Source organism: Montipora capricornis, chromosome 2 (assembly GCF_036669925.1).
Source record: "Montipora capricornis isolate CH-2021 chromosome 2, ASM3666992v2, whole genome shotgun sequence".
NCBI lineage: Eukaryota > Metazoa > Cnidaria > Anthozoa > Scleractinia > Acroporidae > Montipora > Montipora capricornis.
In genome coordinates this window covers 39319031-39341530 of record NC_090884.1, presented here as the reverse complement: position 1 = coordinate 39341530, position 22500 = coordinate 39319031, and positions in this window count along the sequence as shown.

The window sequence follows — 22500 nt, the reverse complement described above, 5'->3', positions numbered from 1 at the left end:
ATGGCCTTTCAAGGACCAGGAATGAAGAGCAGAGATTTTCAAAGCCTAAAAAATGTACTCTCAAAATTCAAGGGTTTTCAAGACGCGTACAAACCATGATTCCACTACCCCTTGCTGCATCAGCACAAAGGCCTGACAGAGAAAAAGCAATAGCAACTTTTGTTAGCAGATATAACAGATAATATAACAGTGAATTAGGCTAGGTCTTCACAATTATACATGTTCAAGTTTTATGCCCAAAAATGTATTGTAGTGTTTTCACTTGATGTCACACACTAGTCATGTGGGAACTGAAATACTATTTCATGCATATTACTTCTTTTGTTTTCTTAATCCAATATGGTGGCTAGTCATGACCGAAAAGCACTCTATAAAAATAAAATGCAGTTTGTCTATTGCTATTTATCTGCATATCTAAATCCTGAAAATACCATATCATCTTCAGACCTCCTAGGCTCTTGGAAGTGAGCTCTGATGCAGTTAACTGCACAAGAAGGCAGAGGAACTCTGATTTCCTTGTCAAGAACTCCCCAGCACCACTTAACTAATTGCCTGTAGGCTGTGCCTACTCTTTTTATGATCAGGACCTTCATAAGCAGAGGTCCCATACTGTTGTTTATACTGAAGCCAAGCTGCCTGTAACACCCAGTGGTTGAGGCACACAGCCTGGAAGCCAGGGTGCTGAAAAATACAATCTGAAGGTGCTTCTAGGTGCTCTATCTCAACAGCCCCCAATTTTTTTCTTTGAATCTCCTCAATCTCCTTATCGTGTAAAATATTGTAAAAAGAAATTCTGTGGAAATTTCCACAGAGGCACCTATTCATCAACGATAGTTTATAATTGAAAAGGTCATGAGAGGGAATTGAACACTACATCAATTTAGAGACCTTCTTACTGTGCAAATTAGGAATATATCTCGAAAGACATTCTTCTATTTCCATGATGACGTGCTGTAAAATAGTTTTCTATCAATAGTAAGGCTTGTTTCATACTTTTCACCTAATCGTGTAAAATATTTTAAAAGAAATTTCAAGATTTCTATAAGATCATGGAAAGCCAGAAGAATCCGACTATCAGGCTCATAGCGTGGTCAAAAAGGATAGGCATGAAAACACAAGACACTGATTGATTTGACGCATGGGTGCATCGTTTGCATTCGAAACTTCACAAAGTAAACAAAGGAGACATCGTTCTGCTCTTTCAAAAAGGTTCAAATAAAACTTCCACACACCCTAAAAAGTGAAATTTTGGAGCCGGCGAACACGAAAAATGAGCCTTAATAACAATTTGGGGAAACTGATATCATGAGAAGTGAAACAGACTAGCAGAATGATGGATGCCAATAATTATTATGTTGCAACACTCGCAGCTTCTGGGATTGTTTGTTTCACGAAAAAGTAAACAAAGCAGTGAGCATTCTTAGTTGAAATAGCGCTGGTGCGGTGACCTTAAATATATGCTGAAGCCTCACCAAAGCCGGTACCTCTGTAATGTAAATTAATCAAGTACTGAAGTGAACACAGTGAATACATGAACACGTAAACAAGTAGCAACAGCATTTTATTGAAGATAAATATAATAAATGGAAAAATAGTAACAACAAGAACTTGAACTTTAGTTCATAAAAGGTATGTAAGCGAAGATTCCCCAACTGGAGAGAAAATTACTGTGTTAATGGCAGTGGGCAAGTGACTTGTGATACCCCTTGTCTTGGTTGAATTTGAGAGTGAGCAGGGTACACATAAGGAATTAGTTGGGGTATTAGATGGGTTACCTGTGCATTGTCTTCTTGGAAGGTTGTCATTCGGTCAGACACTTTAGAAGAAGAGCGTTCTGGATCAGTGGGAGAAAACCATGTCAGCCAACGAAATTGAAAATAATGAAGCTTTTGTTTTGACTCTGCATCAGAAGCAGGCAGACAAATTGGTTAACCAGGAAAATTTTCTTGCCATGAAAAAGTTATCCCAGAAAGAGCCAAAGGAAGTCGGGTTGACGGAAGGAGCTTTGCGGATGCTATTTGACCATCGTGACCATTGGTAGAGATGGAAGACACAACCACAGAAAATGAATCCGAGGAGGATTTAAGTAAGGAAAATTTTGCTCTAAACATTTTAGATAGGGGTAGGAACCAACTAAGGGAAGATCAGAGATCGGTCGTAACCCTCGAAAAGGTATGAAGTAAGGCTTCACTCAAGCCACCTGAGAAAACGGATGGATATTTCTTTGAGAAGTATTTACACATGCACTGCAAGTTTTCAGAAGACTCGCATACTGGGTTGAGAAATGTCGACTGTGTAGTGGTTCCGGAATCCTATAGGAGTGAAGTTCTTTGGGTTGAGCATACCAGCTCTCTAGCTGGTCATATGGGAAGTACAAAATCTTTTAATGGCATAACCGCATATTTTTTTTGACCTGGCCTGCATTTTCATGGTCGTAAGTATTGTGCGACCTGTCCACAATGCCAGTTAGTAGCACGAAAGAGAAAATTACACAAGGCCCCCGTGAAACAGAGCCTTTCCGGAAAGTTGCTACAAACAACCACGGGGAATAGATATATTCTTACCACAGCTGATTATGCACTGTGTTATCCTGAGGCCATACCACTGAAAAATAAGAATCCGAGAGTGATTGCAGATGCCTTCTTACAGTACTTTTGTAGGGTAAGTAGCCCAGAGGAGCTGGTTTCGGATCAAGGTTCGTATTTCGTGGGCAAATTAATGGCACAACTTTATGAACAGCTCGCCTCAGCCAACTTTATAGCCATGCTTGACATCACAAAGGGATACTGGCAGGTTCCCTTGGAAACATCTACCATTGAAAAATTGGCTTTCATCATGTCACGTGGTAATGCCCTTCAGTATGAAGGGTTTGACCGTTGCAGATGCTTATATTGACGATCTGGAAGTAGATACCCCCTCTTCACTTACACAACATCAGTCTCAACTGCACCAAGTTCTTGAACGTCTTTGACACCACTGTTTAAATGCACGTCCATCTTAGTGCAAAATCGCCAAGAAAACGGTTGATTTCGTGGGCCATGGGGTATGCAGAGGTAGTATTCACATTTTCGATGTAATAAGATGCACAATATATGACTCGAGGCTTAATATTTTCCCTCTTATAAAAATGTCTCTTCCCCTTCCATCAAATAAATCATTATCTGCACCATCGTCCAATGTCGACAAAAGCAGTTGATGTTGCTGTATGAAATGTTCAAGCGTGTTTTCCATTTCACCCTGAGGTAAGCTGATCTCCTCTTGACAGCGGTTCAGGTCAATGGCTTTCCTTCTGTTGCTGACTCTCCAGAAGCATAAACCTCCATCCAAGCATCAGAATCGGGATCCTTTACAGCATCGAACATAATTGTCAATTGCAGGGAACAAGAGTTGCTGCATTCAAGATTGTTGTAGTCTTGTATGGAGGACTTCAGAACTTTAGTCGCTTTTGTTATCTACTTAGACAACCTTTTGGCAAGGATATGACCTTCTAAATGATGACAAACAAATCAGTTTTACCTGTAAATTAAACTTTGTATAGAAAAACCAATTTTCTAATAGGGGTCATCTCCCCATAACGTGGTCACCAGGCAACAACAAGTCTGCTTGCAAATTTACATTTTGACTGTTACAAAAAACATGATTTCACTTTTATGTTCCGTGCTCAGGTTGGCCACCTTTAGAGCAAAATCTCCAACCATAAATGATAAATGGTATTGACATTTCTGTAAATTAAGATCGTAACATTTTGTATCCATATGGTAACACCTTCTCCTGGGCAAAAACGTTAAACGCATTGCACCTCTTTCGTATATAGTAATGAACATCTTGAATCTGTACTTTGCTATATATTAATCAATCTGGTGCTGTGATGTAGTGAAAGTTAAAATCAACATTATTTTACTAAATGGAGTCCTCAATAACATACTTCAACTGCAACTTGCCAGCATATTTAGCTTTTAGGCCTAACAGAAACCTACACTGAACAACTCTGTTTTTACCTTCAGTTGCATAGCAATGCTTCATTTCTCGCACACTGAAAAGATTCGTCACTGGTCTGCCATCTCTGAGCAACTCCACTCTTCTGCTTTATTTGACATAACATTTCCTCCAATCCAATGACATAATTATGACCTGTCAATTACCACATACTGTTGCTATAATCTGTTTCCCGGTTTATATTGTAAATCAAAATGACATTCACATTAGAAAGGTTTAAGCCTACTTTGATTGTAAATTTCCTTTGTATTTAGACCTAATCATTGACAATTAAGGTGGCTCAAACCAGTTCTAACACTTGAAAGAAACGTTTTTATTAGAAGAATTGACACTCCAACACTTTATAACTAAACAGCAATATTATGGTACCATATCAAAGACCAATTATTGGTGAACAAGATGCAGTCATTTTTGTTACCGTTGCAAAACACCCCATATTTTGGTTTTAGCTGGTCATATCTCAAAAATGAACTTGGTGTCCTCAGTTTTTTATTTCTGAAATTTTATCAGCATGAAAAAATAAAACAGAAAAAAAAAAAGAAAATATATAAAAAAAACTCTTTTTATAAATACCTTAAAGGGTGTCCAACAATTTTGGCAGCTCCAATTCACTGTTTTTAATAGCAGTGTTTGCCTTTTTCATCCGGTCATACAAAAGTCTCCCTAACAATACAAAAAAGCATAATCTAAATTGCGATAATTTATGCTGGTATTAAAATAATAAAATTGTCCGAAATATTGTTATGAATGGGAGGAAAAATGAAATTTACGGATTGGATATGAACTACATGTAGGTGTTTTTGCCTATTGAGAAACAACAGCCGTGACCAAGAACTAAAGAAAAGTCAAAATTCATTCTTTTATACTGTAAGCAGGTACCACCCGTTACTGTTCCTCTTTGTCCCAGCTGTCTAGGCAATTTGGCTGTACCAGCTTAACCAACATAAACCAATCAGTTATGCAAAAGGAGTACACAATATCCTGCGTGTCATTCAATGACTTCAAATGTTTGAAGGTCTACCGTAAATTGGGTACTCATCCTAGGCTAGCTGATCATTTCTTTGCATAAAACAAAAGAGCATGTGTATCCACTCGATTATTTGGACCAAAGTCTCTCCAGCACCTCTCCATCAGTAAAGCCAAACCATGGAAACCTTCTTAGACTATATTTAATCTATCAGGCAAGAACAAAAAATACACTGTGTTTCTTGAAGTACGTCTTATTTCGCAATTTGCTTACTGAGATTTACAGAGTGGGAAAGTGTGAGAAAATTTCATCCAAAAGCTAATCAAATGGCGTGTACCATATTTGAAATTATCACAGTTCATACTGTCAGTGTAAAATAATTTTACCTGGCAATTTGCTTTATGTCCATAACAATGGAAAATAGGAATTGCAAACTTTACATGCTCCAATATCTGTAGCTGCCCTTGAGCCTGCATGGGTGAAGCAATAATCACAAAATTTGGAAGAAATTGGAGTGGACGTTGGGATTGATGTGTAGCAGAAGTCCATTCTGCTTGGTACGGCAACAATCTTGAGAGAAGGTCCTTTAATCTTGAGGTTACTAGTTGTGACTTGGCTTCAAGGAAAACTCCAGTCAAACATAGTTGCTGTGAAGGTACAACAACAATAACACCTCTTACTAACCGAGTTTGAGGTCCGTGCTGTAAGTTACGGACCTATTTTTTTTTTTGTTGATTTAAGGTCCACGTGTGAAGACCATAAATCAACGGGAAGGAAATGAGGATCCCTAACTTACAGTACGGACTGAGAATATGAACTTTGTAATTAAGGATATTTATTATATCTCTGAGGTTAATCTGATGCATGGGCAAGGAAACTAGTCGAAGTCAATTGGAAGGTTCAACTTCCACAAAGACTGCCGCGTCAAAATCCGAAAAACTAAACCTTCTTGGCTGTTTGAAATAGTTTTACAATTTTATGTAACAGAAACAACATGAAAAACTTGGTAGATAATGTTTTATTGAAATCTTAAATTCAGCGGGCTGTACTGTAGAATACAGGCTGGTAATTTAGCCAATCACAGCGCACTTACAATCTGAGAGTTATAATAATAATTCATAGCTGGATCCAGATTGAATGGGAATTTGACCGTAGCAATTTTTTAAAAGGGAAATCTGCAACACCTGGCGAAAAATATTTCCAAGCAAGTAGAGAATCAACAGAAAGTTTACCCAGGCCACACTGATGGGAGGCGAGTGCTATCTCCACTGCCACAACCCTGCTTATCACATAAATTACTCTACAAGGAATATACATATCTACAGATTAGTTGAGAAGATCACGTAAGCGAATGAGTGAGCAAGGCAAACGAGCGAGTTTAACAATCCCTCACAATGAGTGAGTAATAAAGATCGTACAAACCAGCAAACCATGAAGTAATTTGTTTATTATATAAGTACAGAGATCATAAACTTAACGAGGTAAGTGTTAATCCAGAAGCTATCAAACCACAAAACTCTATATATATGTAATGAAAACAACAACACTATACATATACGATGAAAGATAACTGTTTGAATAAAAAGAGACAATGAACAAGGAAACTCGTAATAACCTAGATTACTTGTAAGTGACTTTCCAACAAACAGGTGATGTCATACAGCATGTGAACAGCTATTCAAGGGGTCTTGTCGAATTGCCCAATAGATCATTAAGAATGAAAACTGGATATGCCAGTCTAGTAGATAAGAATTCAATAATATCATTGTTACACTTCCAAAAACTAAAAATACCGTGGTTGCAATCAAGCATGATATTAAACGAAATTGCAGCGTTGACACTGATTTAAAAAGTTTTTAAAAAGTAAAACTTCGCTGACCTTCATCAGTTATGTATGCAAAAACGACTAACGATGGTAAAATAGGCAAGTAGGTCACAAATATGCATAACTGGTGTGTCACAAAATGATCTAAAAATTCTTGAGATTGAGATACACACATGGAAATTCAACATGCTCGTTGACTGAGTTCTCGTCCTTATTAGAACACCCGCTGGTGCCATTAGAGACTGATGTGAAGAACTGACACGTTTTCAAAATCAAAGCTGTGGCCAGTTTTTGTCAAAACACGGGGTGGCTTTAGAATGTTCTTTGGTTGTGGGGCCGGTTCTTGAAAGGAGGGATAACTTTAGCCCCAGAGTAAATTCTGTTCCTGAAAGAAGGAATAGTGCTATTCAGGGAATAAATCTGGGATAAATTTATTCCACCTTGCGAGGTGGGGATAAATCTGCAAAAACAAGATGGTCGTCTTGCTGATGCAAGATGCACCAGACTGCCGCGTTTTGGGCTTTTTAATGCACGTTTGGATGACTAGTTCCGTTTTGGTAGAGACTCCATAAATTACCTGGTCGATTTGTTGTCCGATGATCTAGCGAGAAACACCGCTTGTAATCACGCACTTTCTCCACTTGTTCAAGTTCTTGTAGCCTTACGTTTCTTCGCATCTGGAAGTTTCCTAGAGGTAATAGGCGATACATTCCGGCTACCAAAATCCATGGTCTCATGATGCATAACTGCAGTATCACAGACTCTAGTATGCCATTTCATTGTTTGGCCGGATGAGGACAGGAAAACTGTGATCACACAGGCCTTCTTCGCCAAGAACGGCTTACCGGGTGTGATCGGGTGCATTGACTGAACACATCCACATTCAAGAGCCTCTGTGAATCGAAAAGGATATCATTCTGTGAATGTACAAGCGATTTGTAATCACACAGTGGGGTACTGGGGTGAAAGAGCCCATACAATCTGTTTTATGTGTTTCAGTGAAAAATATTTTATCTGAATTCTACCTCAAAAAATCGACTTTATCACAAGTGATCTCCATAGATCATTTTTTTTTTTTAAATTGAGAAAAGTCTTCTGCGGTTGGGGTCTGGATTTAAAAAAAAAACAAATCTTAAAAATGAATTACCCTGGATAGTGTAGCGAAAATACAGGTAATGTTTAAGTCCCTTTTTGCCTAAAATCAAGGGTATTTCACAGATTTTACCTCTGCATACAAAAGTGAATCTCCTAATCATTATTGATAAAGCATAGAATCACCTCTAATATTGTTACTATGTGTAGATTATAACAACAATAATCATTCTGAATGATTAAGAGTGAGTCCACGAGAGCACCAGGCAGCGCTGCTACATGCCATCTCACCGATTTCCATGAAATTTTGCCAGTTTAAAGGTTTCCCCCAAAACTGAAAAAGACAAACTGGTTTGTGTTTTGGATCTTTCAGGGGGAGATAGCCCACCCCCTGGATTTATCACACTTTTACCATGGAAATTGCTTGAAATTGTGCAAAATATATGAAGCTCTTAGTACAACTATATTTGACCTATTGATTTTAGGTACATCGAATTGAGCGAAAAAGCAACTGATCGTCACTTCCAAGCTGCATGATGATACAAATTACTGATTTCTCTCGGGTGCTCTACTTTGACACAACGAAAAACTGACAGTTTAAGCTCGAACATATTGCACTGTCCTTCAAAAAACATGAAAAAAGTCCACCCCCATCAAATCATTAGCAGCGTCAAAATCGAATGAAATGAAACTTGTCAAACTTGTCGTGCTCCATCTCCTGCGAACGAGTGCGAGGCAGACATGGGAGACTGGTAGCAGTCCGCCATTTTTACAGGCCCGGTAATTACCAGGAGAGTTTACTGGTGCTTTGAGAAACTCTACTTCAGGCCCAATAAATTTTCCCGATATCTGGCCTGAAAAGTTACCAGGTCTTTCGAGAAACAGGCCCCAGTAGACAAGCAGTAACGTTAAGGCCCTAACCTAAATTGGTCATTTTTAAAGAAACACTAGTTCATTATTATCCAGGTCTATCCATTTCTGCAGTTTGTAACTTTCCATTTCAGTATCCTTTATTTCATAGAGCCTTGTGTTTGCGTTTATGCAATGAAACATTTTAATACAGTGAAAGGAAAGCATCCATTACAGGTATTGACTGAGGAATGGAATTCTATTATCAGGTGCCAAAATTCTACACGAAAAAAGTGTCCAAACAGTTTACTAAATATTCAAAACTTGTCATTTCTTGCCTTGTTTTGTGTCTGATGCTTATTCTATTACCAGTATATAATTTGAGTTACAGAGGTATAATGGTTCACTGAATTAGGATTCTCTTTTCTACTACTGAATAAAGAGGAAATCTTGTTGTGCGTTGTTAATAGAGACTATTATGTTTCTTATATGAACAACAAGCCTCTGCTTGACACAAAAAAAAAATACTTGCTGGCAAAGTTGAGTGCAAGTTTTAAAAAGCAGGAAGAGGGACTTACTTATCTGGCGACTACCACTCCTATGGTGAACTTAATAGTTCTATTATTTGAACCAATACCCTATTGTTCAATGGACAATAATATTATCAATAATGATAACAACCAACAATAATGAATCAGGATGGCTCTTGCAGTGAAGTCACTGCTGTCAACAAAATCCCTCTCGCTATAATCCTCGCCTGCACACACTTTATTACATTTGGGGGTTCCATACCAGATAAAACAGTCTCTTTTTTGGCGGAGAACCTGAAGTGAGCCAAATTACCAAAAATATGTACATAGAAATGATTGTTACTTTAAACAAGAAAACAACTCAATTAAAATTATTTGCTAATTGCTGTCCATTATTATTTATTATTGGAGCAATTTTACATAACCCATGAAATAGGAAAGAGACGTAATCATGCTATATAATACACTAATTCCACTGTTCTCTTTTGTTTATTCGTAGTAATTTCCCATTAAAAAAATTAACAGTAAGATCTATTCCATGGGCTGAGTAAAATCACTCTATTCTCGTCTAATAAATCATTGTTGATCACATCTTTGCTTTGAACCTCAAAGCACTAGCACTAGACAGGTACACTAAAGCTGTTGATATCGGGAAACAGAGTGGACATGGACGTGTGGTGTTGCTATACTATGAACATTGTGAAGGTATTTGGGGAGGATCTCCAGCAACGTAGCAACTTGCACCTGGCCTTGAAAGTACAGATATTGGCACCGTTTCAGAAAATGGTGATGATCGAAGAGAAACGACCTCCTCAACAAACTTCGAGTAAGGAAGGTGATGTATCGAATGATGAATCAGCAACTGAAGCAGAGTCTGTGAGTGTGACACAAAGGAGAAATTGCCTGACAGCAAGCTCAATAACTATAAACAAGAGAAGTTAAAGGGGAAACTTCCCAAGGAAGGCATTGAGATGAAAAAGCGACTTATGACTCACATGAAAAAATGGAAGAACATTATCAGGCCAACATGGCAAGAATGTCTGCCAAAATGGAAAAACTTTGGATTTCATCTTCTACAAGGATTACTTGCACCTCAACGTCAGTTATGTCCACAGCAGCAAATGTACAATATGACGCCTTTTGCCATCTGCCAATGTGTACAATCTCTATTCTCCTCCTGGAACTGAAGCTTCTGAGAGCTCAAGTAGGATGTTTTATCCACTGCACTTTGCACCCAGATATGCATTTGAAGACAGTAATGAAAACAGTTTATGAGAGGCTATTTTTTTAACACTATAGTCATTCTTTTAAGTGTTTACCTCTCTTTTGGATAGTTGGATTATGTGTTGTTACTAGCAGTTAAACAAAGCAATTGTTGTGTTAAACAGTATTTATTTGGATCAGTATTAGTTCCTGAACAACCGAGTATGAATCACTACTCGAGTACGAAAGCGACTCGAGCTTGATTGCCGTTGACTCTAATTGAGCTCAGTTATGACAAGTCATGCTCGATTAGATTTTAATTTCACACCGTTTCACTCGTACTCGAATTGCGGTATCCGTGCTTCAGGAAACTGTTACCAAGCGTGTGTGCAAGCATTCTCGTCCCAGACTCCCATGCTCGCACCCAAACAGCAGCAACAAACAGAAGAATTAAAAAGCGCAATCATCACACAGAATGAGAGCAAGGTAGAGTTAATTGTTTTATTGTGTGTTGGTTGTCTTTCTAAATGAGTTTTTTTTTTTGCATGAAATATGGATTATACATTGGAGTAACTATTTTTCATTACATTCACAGTTAACAGCTGATGGATGTGATGGTCCAAAAAGACAAGACTGATTCATGATGCACACGCATTTTGAACAGCTTGGTTAAGGGCATCAATAATTCTCGGGCACATGATTTCAGAATTTTTGCAGGGATGCCATCGACATCAGTTGCCTTATTAGCGTCCAGATTAACGAGGATGTTTTCAACCTCACTCTGAATGGTCGAAATTTCGAAAAGAAGATAGGGTGCAAAATCTGGTGACCATAGTTCGTTTTTTTGTCAATAAAATGCAACTGCTTCAATCAATCAAAATAACTGAAAGTGTTAAATGTCCCTATACTACGGTGGCTTGTAAGGGCCATCAATAGTTCAGAAAAAAAATTTCATAATGACACTTAGTAACTGTCAATTGACACTTATAACTGGCATTTACACTTCCAACTGTCAACGATAGTAACTGGCAATTCACACTTATAACTGGCAATTCACACTTATAACTGGCAATTGTCACTTATAACCAGCAATTGACACTTATAAGTAGCAATTGACACTTATAACTGGCAATTGACACTTATAAGTAGCAATTGACACTTATAACTGGCAATTGACACTTGTAACTGGCAATTGACACTAGTCAATTGGTACTTATAAGTGTCAATTGTCAGTTATAAGTGTCAATTGACAGTTACTAAGTGTCATTATGAAATTTTTTTTCTGAACTATTGATGACCCTTACAAGCCACCGTATTGTACTCATTGGATTAAACGATATCAGTCTGCTAGTATTTCCACAACAGGAGAGTACATACATCTTATTTAATGGTTTGCATATAATACGCACAGATACGTTACGAGTTGCGATCTAGCCAATCCCAACAGACCGAAACATTGCACTGAACTAATCAAAATTCGAAGCTACTCATGGTTGGTTTTGGTTTTGTTTCTCATAGGTTGCCAATCACTCAGCGAAGCAATGGAAAACCAAAGGAAACGTTGCTTGATTGGAAACTGCTCTGTATCCTTTATAGCGGAGCTCCCCGCGCGCGTGCGGAGCACCATTGTTAAGAAAATATTGTAACCCATCGATGCAAGAAATCTTGGTTTTATAACCATGATGTCATTAATCGTCTGTACGTCCACCCCTCCATGTATGCCAATGTGACCAGTATCATGCTATTTTACAGCATACATCTTGATTAATTGGCACCTGTCAAAATGTATCGGCTGCCCAGTATCATGTGACCATATCGCAGGCTCAAGCTCACCAAGTCCAGCTGTTTTTTTTTTTGTTAGTTGACCGCTGACCAGGTACTGGTTTTCGACTGGATTGCAGGCTCACCTGGGTGAACTCACCTGAACATAAGCAAGGCTTCATTTTTCGCACGCTTTCTGTGGCTCGACACAGCTACAGGGCCATATAATATATATCGATGAAAGTTATTACACAGTCAACGGTTTGGAATATGTTTTCTTTCTGCATTTTTTGCTGCTTTCAATCCAGTTTGACATATCATGATATCTGTGGTCCACACTGGTGGCTACGCAGTTATTCAAGTCAAACAGCGTGATGTAAACTTAAAGCTGAGTGTTTATTTTTAATTTGCTTGGAGCCGCTTTTTTCTCTGAATTGCAATTTTTGGCATATCTTTAGAAGCTCTGATAAGGTTACATGATGCCTGGAGGACCTATGTCTAGAACAGGAGCGAAAGAGAAAGACAACGACAAAACAGAATACCAGTAATAGCTCATACTTAGCACACAAATTCTTATTCCGTTCGAGAAAAACTTATTGCCAAAATGGTGAATTGCAAAGCAAATTTCACTGAAAAAACCGATGTCGCACTCATCGCTTCGGGATTCATGCGATATTGGTTTTTAGTTTAAAATTTACCATAGAATTTTACTATAGAAGAAAGCAAAGAAAACTACTTAATTGTTAAAGGAGCAACCAGAAACATCAAAACGCGGACAATTCGAAACCTTTTATTTTCACAAACCGTACAGGCAGTGAGCATAAATAACACGGGAGCTCCACTTTTAGGCTTGGCTAAATCTAGACATTACTTATTCTACTGCTGGGCCTGGTTGTTCTAAAGCCAATTAATACTTAGACTGCCAGCAGTCCCTTTCTTGTCAGTCAAGCGAACGCGCGAAAAATCTGAAATGAGAAGCAAAAAAGCTTTGGAGTAGGGGGCTAGCCCAGAGGCAGGAGGTGGTTTGCCTACAGTCATTCTCTTTTTGTTTATTCTCCTCGCTATAATCTCTCCATCTCGTTGATGGCTTGCGCTCTTGGTTATCCAGAAAGGGAATTCTCACAGTCTAATTAATGCTAATCCACGATTGATAGTTCTTTACGCACTGTATTTTAAATGGCAGTGTCATGCTATTTTAGTCAAAATTCATAACACTGAAAGACGTCTTTGCATCAATGAAGACCAAAAAATAATGCTGTATTTTTGTTGCCAATAGCCATTGAAGTGCACCGAAGCTATTCTTTGTTGTTTGCAACCAAGGATGGAGAGGATGCAAATGGATTGAAAGATGGACGCCTTTGACATTCCGCCATCTTATGGTTTGAGTGAGAATCAAGAAATGGGTATGCTTGTTTTTCCACTTTGTAAAATTAAGTGTTCCTTACTTTTTAACCTCATTTTCTCGCGCGAGTTTCATTCTGGTACGATTTTATCCCGGTTCTCACTTAGCACTCTGTATTTGTTTACATGATACCGGTAGGATTGTTTTTTCACTTTTTAAAATTAAGCGTTCCTTACTTTAACTCAAAAGCAAACAAACCTAACACACCAAGACTAGAAATGGAATATCCTACACCGGCCTTGCTTCTGGCGATCAAGCAAGGGAGAGGAAAAGTAGTTAGCGTCATGTTGTACGGTTTGGTACAGTATAGAAAAATTGCCAAAATCAGAAAAATGATTTAAACACAGAAAGAATCACTGTCACAGTGCCCATTTAATACAAGTTTCCCTCTTTTATATTTAAAAGATGATCTGCCTTCACAACATTTAGAGTAGTCAATCCAAGACCCGGCCCCTGGCGAAATCATCACAGAAATTCATCCCGTAACCTTCCAGATCGTCGAGAGTGGGACAAAAAGAAGGAAGACCAGCCTGATTGACAGTCTTGGCTTCAGCTACAACGTGCATTCCCAGCGACCATATGCGACCTACTGGCAGTGTACGGTTTGCTGCAAGGGGTCAGTGACAGAATGAGATGGGGTTTTCAGGCCTAGCCAGCATAATCACAACCATACAGTGGAGATGGGGGCAGCAACCGCAGCCAAGATAGTCTCCCGGGTGAAGAGTGCGTTGGAGGAGAAGTTCAAGTCAGCATCAGCAATAGTGGATGAGGTAAATATACACTCTTTTTTGAAGCATAGCCAAGTGAAAGAGACTCGGTGGGCATTTAGAAAACTCAAGGATGAAAATGTTTTTTAAAACAATATTGAGGCTCAAATTTGAGAACATTTAAGAAGTTGACAGTGAAAGATAAAAAAAGTTAAAATACTGAGACGACAATAGGTGATGGAATGTTCTTAAACAAAGAGGTTTGCGTGTTGAGGCTAGGATTGCTGCTTGATGAAAAACATCTCATAGACGAGACAGTCAAATTTTCCTTGGCACTTTTTTGTTAGGTCATGTTAGATGAACTGACTGCTGCACCTTGTCCAGCCCTCCCTAAGCCTGCGCATGTGGCTAGAGCTGCCAACCGGCTCCGACAGAAACTCAGACCCAAGCAACCGAAAGAACTGGACTTTGAACTGGTCGAGGAATGTCTCCCTCCCGGTTTCTTCCAAGCCAACCTGACAGTTAAGCAACTTAACTGTGACTAACTAAGCGTTTTGTTACATTATTTTCCAGGTACTACCAAGCGAGCCAGCTGTCAAACAACTTACCCTAGACTTTGAAAAGGTGCTGTGGACGGCATTCAGAACGATCCTGTCAGCTGTGTCCATTCACGGATGAGTTTTCCACTGGACACAAGCCGTGTGGAGGAAGGTACGTTATCGCAATTAGTTTGAACTGAACATTCGCACATATATATACATGATTTAGGCTAGATTGCGGAATACGCTACCCAACAAATGTCCTACTTAAAAAAGCTGCCACCGAGGTCCCGCAGTCGTGTTTAACAATGCTGCTTCCCCATCCACTAAATATCTTACTTAAAAAAAAAAAACTGCCACCGCAGTGCCATGGGACAGAAAATGATATTCATATAAACAACTCTGTTCCTAGACTGGGTATTCTGCAATCGCTCCTTAGCTTTCATTTTGCTGTTCTGTTAACTACAATTTTCACGAGATCGTGTGAAGAAGAAAGGATTTGTTTACTAATTAAGCCTAAGCACTCTCCTTCAACACTTTTCCTTCCAACTACGGGACTGCGGACCGCGGTGGCAGTTCATTTTGGTGAAAAACTTATCGTTCAAAGATTTGTTACAAGTCTCACGCAACACACGATATGAACCTAAACCACTGGTAGGCCTTAGCAGCAGTTATAACACCTATGGAGCGCTGAAGAGCATCAAGTAGCAATCGGATTCGCATCTCTCCTAAAGGGATACCTAGGCGTCTGGCCTCTGCTCTGTCGTCCATTTGAGCCTGAATTTTGGGCCTCGATACGTCTTCTTTTATCGCTGCCTTCATTGAGCTGATTGCCTGCTCCACTATGTTCAGGAATGGGCTGTAGGCCGGGAAAATCTCCAGCTCGGTATTGGCCACAGGGATGGCAGGATTATGATGTGCTGGCGCACCGTCTGGGTCTAGATTTTTCCTCGTCTGGGCCAAGAAGTCGTTAAAGTGAAATGCATTCATCCCGCAGATATAGGCAGAATGGAACACCAGGCCGTTAACGGGCGATACTGCCAGGGCCATGGTCACGTTCCGTCCTCGCTGGCCGCATACTTGTCTATATGCACGCTTACCCTGCCTCGTCCTCCCGTGATTTCTGGCAGTCCAGATGGTGTCGCTGCACTCATCGATAAAAACACAGTGGCGCATAATGGAATGGTTCATGAACCAGTTTCCATATCCTTGTCTTCTTTGCAAAATATCACGTCTGTTTCTGTCTGCTGCGACGGACCGAACCAGTTTAACGCCAAAGAGCATTCAGTTCAAGCAAGGGTCCGTTCATGAATCAGAGGTTTGGCAGGAAGTCTTCCCCTCAACTCTCAATTTATCTGGCTTAGTGTAAGAACACAGTTCTCATTGATGATATTTTCCAGGCACTGCCTCATTACGTCGTCAACTAGCACATTGTTTCGGCCACCGCATGGTCTTTCTCTAATGTATCGAGCGACGATCCCTCTCGCCGAGGAACAATTTACTGCTAACAACAAGTAATTCTCGGCCTCATCCTCCAAAGCATGGAATATTTTTGCTCTGTGTGTTCTATAGGAATCCTATTTCTTTGTGGCATTTTATGCAAGTATACAGTACAGTAGAAAAAGACGCACAGATAAACCGTAAGGCACAGAAAGTTGGAGAAATTGTTTTACATGTAAGCCGTTTTTCAGTTTATATATGGGTTTGTGGTGAGAACCTGTCGCACATATACTAAAAAATACCTTCACTGCATTTGTTTACGAATTCATGCTGATTATGTAACATGATTTTTGCAAAAAAAATGTAAAGAACACTTTATTGTTTGTATAAGCGTGCAAATGATTATCAACAAAACTGTACTGGTTGTTCATTGATGCTATTAACTGTTTAGCCATGGTTTAAAATTTTATTGAATATATTGTTCACTAAATTGAATGCCTGATCATGCAAAAGAATAGTCTTTTGATGTCATTGAATTTACAATGCGCGCAAATGAAAGTTGCTTTGACGAATTTGAATTCCCCAAGACGTTAATGAAAGTCTTGAAACTTAATTGAATGTCTACAATTATGCAGATATCCTTGTGGAGGATGCATTTCGCGCAATTGAATGCCGATTGGCGCAAATGAACGGATTTTCGCGTTATTGTCTGACCTTTAGTGCAAATGATCGTTATTTCCTCTAAATGAACAGCAAAAGGTGTAAATGTCATGTTTTTTTAATGATAAATCAATAGCAAGTAATATACAGAAACACAGAAGCAAACTTGTGAAAAAAAAAGAAAAAAAAGTGCATTATATCGGTGTCCTTATTGATGATTTGCATGCCAGACACACTGGCAGTCTCGAGTGTGCGAATAGCCTTTCATTGGTTTACACTCCAAAACAATGTTCTTACAGGTGTGTCGATGTTTATTGGAAAAGTTTTACTTTTTGAGGGAAAACAAATTGGTGATGGGAAGTATAAAATGTGGCACGTAGAAGCGGCATGTACCTTGCATGCCTTCATTTTCAATTTAAAGCCTTGGAGTTCTGCCTTTGATTGGTAATAATATAAAATGGCTCTGACAGAGTTACTTTTACAACTCTTCCCGGTAACACCAAGTGTGGTGTGGAATAATGCAATGTTTTTGCACGTCTTTCATATGACATGGTTCAATGATCTACTAACAAGTTCCATAGAAAGCTGGACAGACTTACAAATGCATGAGGGAATTGAGACAACTCTAGAAATGAAAGAAAAAGCAGTGTTTTTCTTCTCTCATTTCTTCAGCTACAAAGTGTACAAAGGTAGAGAGCAACTAAATGAGAGTGATCCTGCATTACTGGCCCCAACCATTCCAGCAACACTTGCACCACCATCAGTGGAGCTCTTCATTGCAAGGAAGAGCAGATCCAAGCCTTCAAATGAATGAAGTTTGAAATTCTGACTTGGGTTTTAGTGCATTTGTTACAAACCACCACTGTGATATCTGGCTCCAGTTGTTCAAAAGATGGGAAAAAGGCATATAATCCTACATATTGTATTACCTATATGTATTTTTTATCCCATTGTTTCTGGTTACCATTCCAGCAACACTTGCACCACCATCAGTGGAGCTCCTCATTGCAAGGAAGAGCAGATCCAAGCTTTCAAATGAATGAAGTTTGAAATTCTGATTTGGATTTTAGTGCATTTGTTACAAACCACCACTGTGATATCTGGCTCCAGTTGTTCAAAAGATGGGAAAAAGGCATATAATCCTACATATTGTGTTACCTATATGTATTTTTTATCCCATTGTTTCTGGTTACTCTAGGGTAACAATACTCCCTGAATTACTTACACATTTTCACAGATGACATTTTATTGAATCACAAATTAAAGTCCTATTTACAATTATTTATGGTCTCTTTTTGTATATCTCCATGTAAACAGTTTTTTTCAATACTGTAGCATAATAAAAAGTTTTTAGAGTGCACACTTCAAATACAAGTGTCGTCGAACACACAAAGTGTATATATTAAAAGTAATTACAAATATTACTTCATTTCAGTAACAATAACAGAATTTAAGCCTATTTTTACTGTTGTCCCACACAATGATAAATTAAACATCTCCGCAATGGTATAGAGCCAATTGATAACCACGACTGTGTCCCAGGGTATGAAACATTGCTATCAAGAGGGTTCATTTTAGTAGTAGTAAATTTGATTTTCGCACATGCCAATATATGTGACCGTCCACGGGAAAACCAACAAAAAGGTGATGACACGGGCACGCTATTTTAGCACGCTAGACAAAAGAAATTTTCTTTAACACGGGAGTGCCGTGTCGTAATGCACGCCTCATTAAAATTTTCTTTTGTCTGATACTACAAGTTGTAAACAATAGAGCGTGTTATACCAAACAAAAGAGCGTGTCAGCAAAAGTAAAATCGAGCACCGCGTAAAAAGACACGGAGTGAGTGAAATTGCACGACAGCTGCGCCAAAACACTCGCTAAAAAACCAAGTATATAAACACGCTACTCCCAAAGCCAAGTGAGGGCCGACTTACCTGCGGAAATAGCTGAAAAATCCCGCAGAATACAGTATTGTGCAAAAGTAATGCAAACGTATTTCGCCGAAATTCGCGGCTTTTCCTGGCTTTTCGACGAATTTTTGATGGAAGCGAATTTTCAACGAAAAGTCATGATAATTCTCAAGACCTATTGTTTCCAAGTACACCGAATTTTCGAACGAAAATTCCCTCGAAACGAAAATTGACTTCGAATTTTCGTGGGAAAAATCGCTCTGTTCGATAAATGACCTAAAAAAAAATTGAGCGAAATTTCGCTCTTTATTTGCTGTTCTCGAACATTCCCACGTATTTTCTGGACAAAAATTTGCCAAGTTCGAATTTGCCGCGATGATTCTTTTCTGCCGTCATTTCACAATGTGTAAGCTCTACAACAAACTCTTGTTCGTGAAGCAATCACAGTTTTTGTTGTGTGAGGCAATCTTTTTTTTTTTCGTTGGAAATAGCCGATTAAACTGTCGGATCATTGAATCTATTTTCGATACGACTTTATTTACGCTAACCTTAACGCGTTTATTTACGCGTACATACGCTTGTTCAGCGATGTTGTTGATGGCGGCCGCCGATTCATGTCACAAAAATTCGCTGCTTCAAATTTTGTTATCTCGAATTTTCGTTTGGTTACCTCGAAAATTCGCTATTTCGAATTTCGCTATCTCGAATTTTCGAGAAAGGTCGTGAATTTTTCGCTTCAAACCCTACGTAAAATCGTTCGAAAATTCGATGACTTTTCGTGGAAAATTCGCTAGAACAAGGGACGAATTTCGACGAATTTCGTTTGCATTACTTTTGCAATTTTACGGTGCCTGTTTTGGCACGCATCTGACACGCAACACGCCACGCTAAACAAAAGGTTTGGAGTGTCTCAGTGTGCACAACAAAAGCCACCGTGACATGTATTGTGCTACTCATTAAATATGCGCATATGGCGTGTTGTATGTCACGCTCAGCGTGCCGTGTCATGCACGCGTGCCCGTGTCATCACCTTTTTGTTGGTTTTCCCGTGGATGGTCACATATAGAAACATGTTTTAAACTATTACATGAAGTCATTAAGCCCCAGAGAGGTTGCTGGGAAATATGGCTCATTAAAAATCCCATAGATTTTTTTCAGTCTTTACCTCGAACTTATTGGTCTATTTTCTGTGGTTATTGTAATGTAAAATTCCAGTAACAAGCATTGGCCTTGTTTAGATAAGAATAACAAACATGAACTTATGGTTGGTGAAATGTTTGAGTCTAAACCATGTATAGAGCATTCAGCATAACCAACAAAGACCTATTCTGCATGTGCAATGATAAATAAGAAAATTACATGTCAGGATGAATTGAATAAACAAAACAAATGTTACCTGAAATTTTTCTCTATTTATCTTTTTGTGGGCTTTTCTGGAAGAGAAAAGACCTTCTTATTTGAAACATCAAAACCTCAAATTATTGAGCCTTGCAACAGCTTTGCCTTGCAGCTGGGGCAGTTGAGGAAGACTTGCTTCCCATTGGATTAGATGGTAGGTCAATGTAACAGTTTGTGGTCTTTTGTTACTATGGTAGCTGGACAAGTTTGTAACTTGTTAATTTTATTTTATGACAATAGGGTTGGTTCTTTCAAAATTCAAATTTAAAAAACGTTTTGCTTGACTTTATTCTAGTAATAATCAATTATTATTTTTCCCAAACTTTTAAAAACATGCAAGGCAAGACAGTTTGAACTAAGTTATGTTCTTGCACCAATGCACCTTATATTATTATTATTATTATTACTGTTGTTGTTGTTATTGTTATTATTACATTAAAGGAGCGAGCCATAGCCAATGGCCAAAGGTCCTTTGTGTCATTTCTTCTCCTTCAGCTTTCCAATAGCTTACTTAGAATCCTAGCTGTGCCTAACAAGGCTGTTTTCTAAAACATTCCCGTTCTGATGGTAACCTAGCTACTCAAGCCATGCATCCAACCTTTTCCTTACTACTCCGAGTGCACCAACGACTATTGGTACCACTTTCAGATGCCTAATCTCCCATAGTCTTCCAATTTCTCTAATCAGGTCCTGATATTTCTCCTCACGGTGAAGCTATATCCACTATGAATGCCTTGTTATTTTCCTTCTCAACAACAATGTTGAGAAGGAATATTATTAATATTATTCTTCTTATTATTATCATCATCACCATCTTTGTAAACTGGAGGATCTTTTTTCCGGTTTGCTTCCTAAGGGAGCGGGTCATAGCCTGTGACCAAAGGGTCCCTTAGAGTTTTCTTCTTACTCTAGAGCTCCAAAACCCTTCTCAAAATCCTCGCCGTTCCCAGTAACGTAGTTTTGTGTTGTAATGAAATACTAATTTTGACATTCAACTTTCCCAGACACTTGTCCAAGTTTTTTTTGTTACACTTCCCAATGATCCTACAACAATTGGTACCACCTGCACAGTTCTCATGTTCCACATTCTTGCAATTTCTCTTTTAAGGTCCTGATTCTTTTCAACTTCCTCATTCTCCTTTTCACCAATTCTTTTATCCACTGGTACGGCAATATCAATAATAGTGCACTTTCTCTCCTGTTTATTTACAACCACAATGTCCGGTCTTCTGGCTTCAATGACATGATCACATTTGTATGTTCACGTCCCACAGTAGTTTAACCTCATCGTTTTCACTTATACTGTCTGGTGCGTGTTCGTACCACTTATCCATCTTTTCCAGATGATATTTCTCACACAACTGCCAATGAACTACCTTTTTGCAACGTTGTCATATCTCTGTTTGTATTCCCTTTGGGCCAGCTTTTTCACACTCAATATGGTTTACGCTCTCACCTTTCTCCCCACATAGCCTACATAAAGGGGATTCCACCGTTATGTCAATATGGTATTTTACATAGTTAGTCCTGACGGCTTGTTCTTGACCTGCACAAATAAGTGCTTCTGTTTGGATCTTCAAGTCTGCTTTTCGCAACCAGCTCCACGATTCTTCTACATGCATCGTTTCAGGTATTTCTCTCACAAATTGACCATGCAGCCTTTTCTCCTTCCAACTGTTGAGTTTCTCATTGTTCCACAATGTCTTGAATTTATCTTTGCTCACTGTTTGCTCACTCCGAATTACACTAGTAGCCCTTACTCCTTGCAGCAGGACTTCCAGAGAATTCTTCACATACCATCCTAAACTGTTTCCCTCACAGCTTATCAGATTTGGATGAAAAGCTCCATTCATTGCCAATACCTTTCTAGTCGTTCTATCCAATGTTTTTAGCTCTTCCTTTGTCCATCTTATATTACCTGCTCCGTACCTCAGTACAGAGACTGCCCAGGTGTTAATGGCGTCAATTTTGTTATTTTCCTTCTCAACAACAGAAGAGAAGGATTATTATTATTATTATTATTATTATTATTGTTATTATTTAGAGATTATAGCAATATTTCAAATTCAAACAATATAGCCTAATTGAGGGACCAGGAAGAATTTTGTTGGCCCCTTTCGCAACTTATCATCAATTTTACTCAATGTCACTCTGCACAAGTCCTGATAACACTTTTAACCGTCTTGCACAAATTGTTTGTTTCAAAAATATTTCCAGT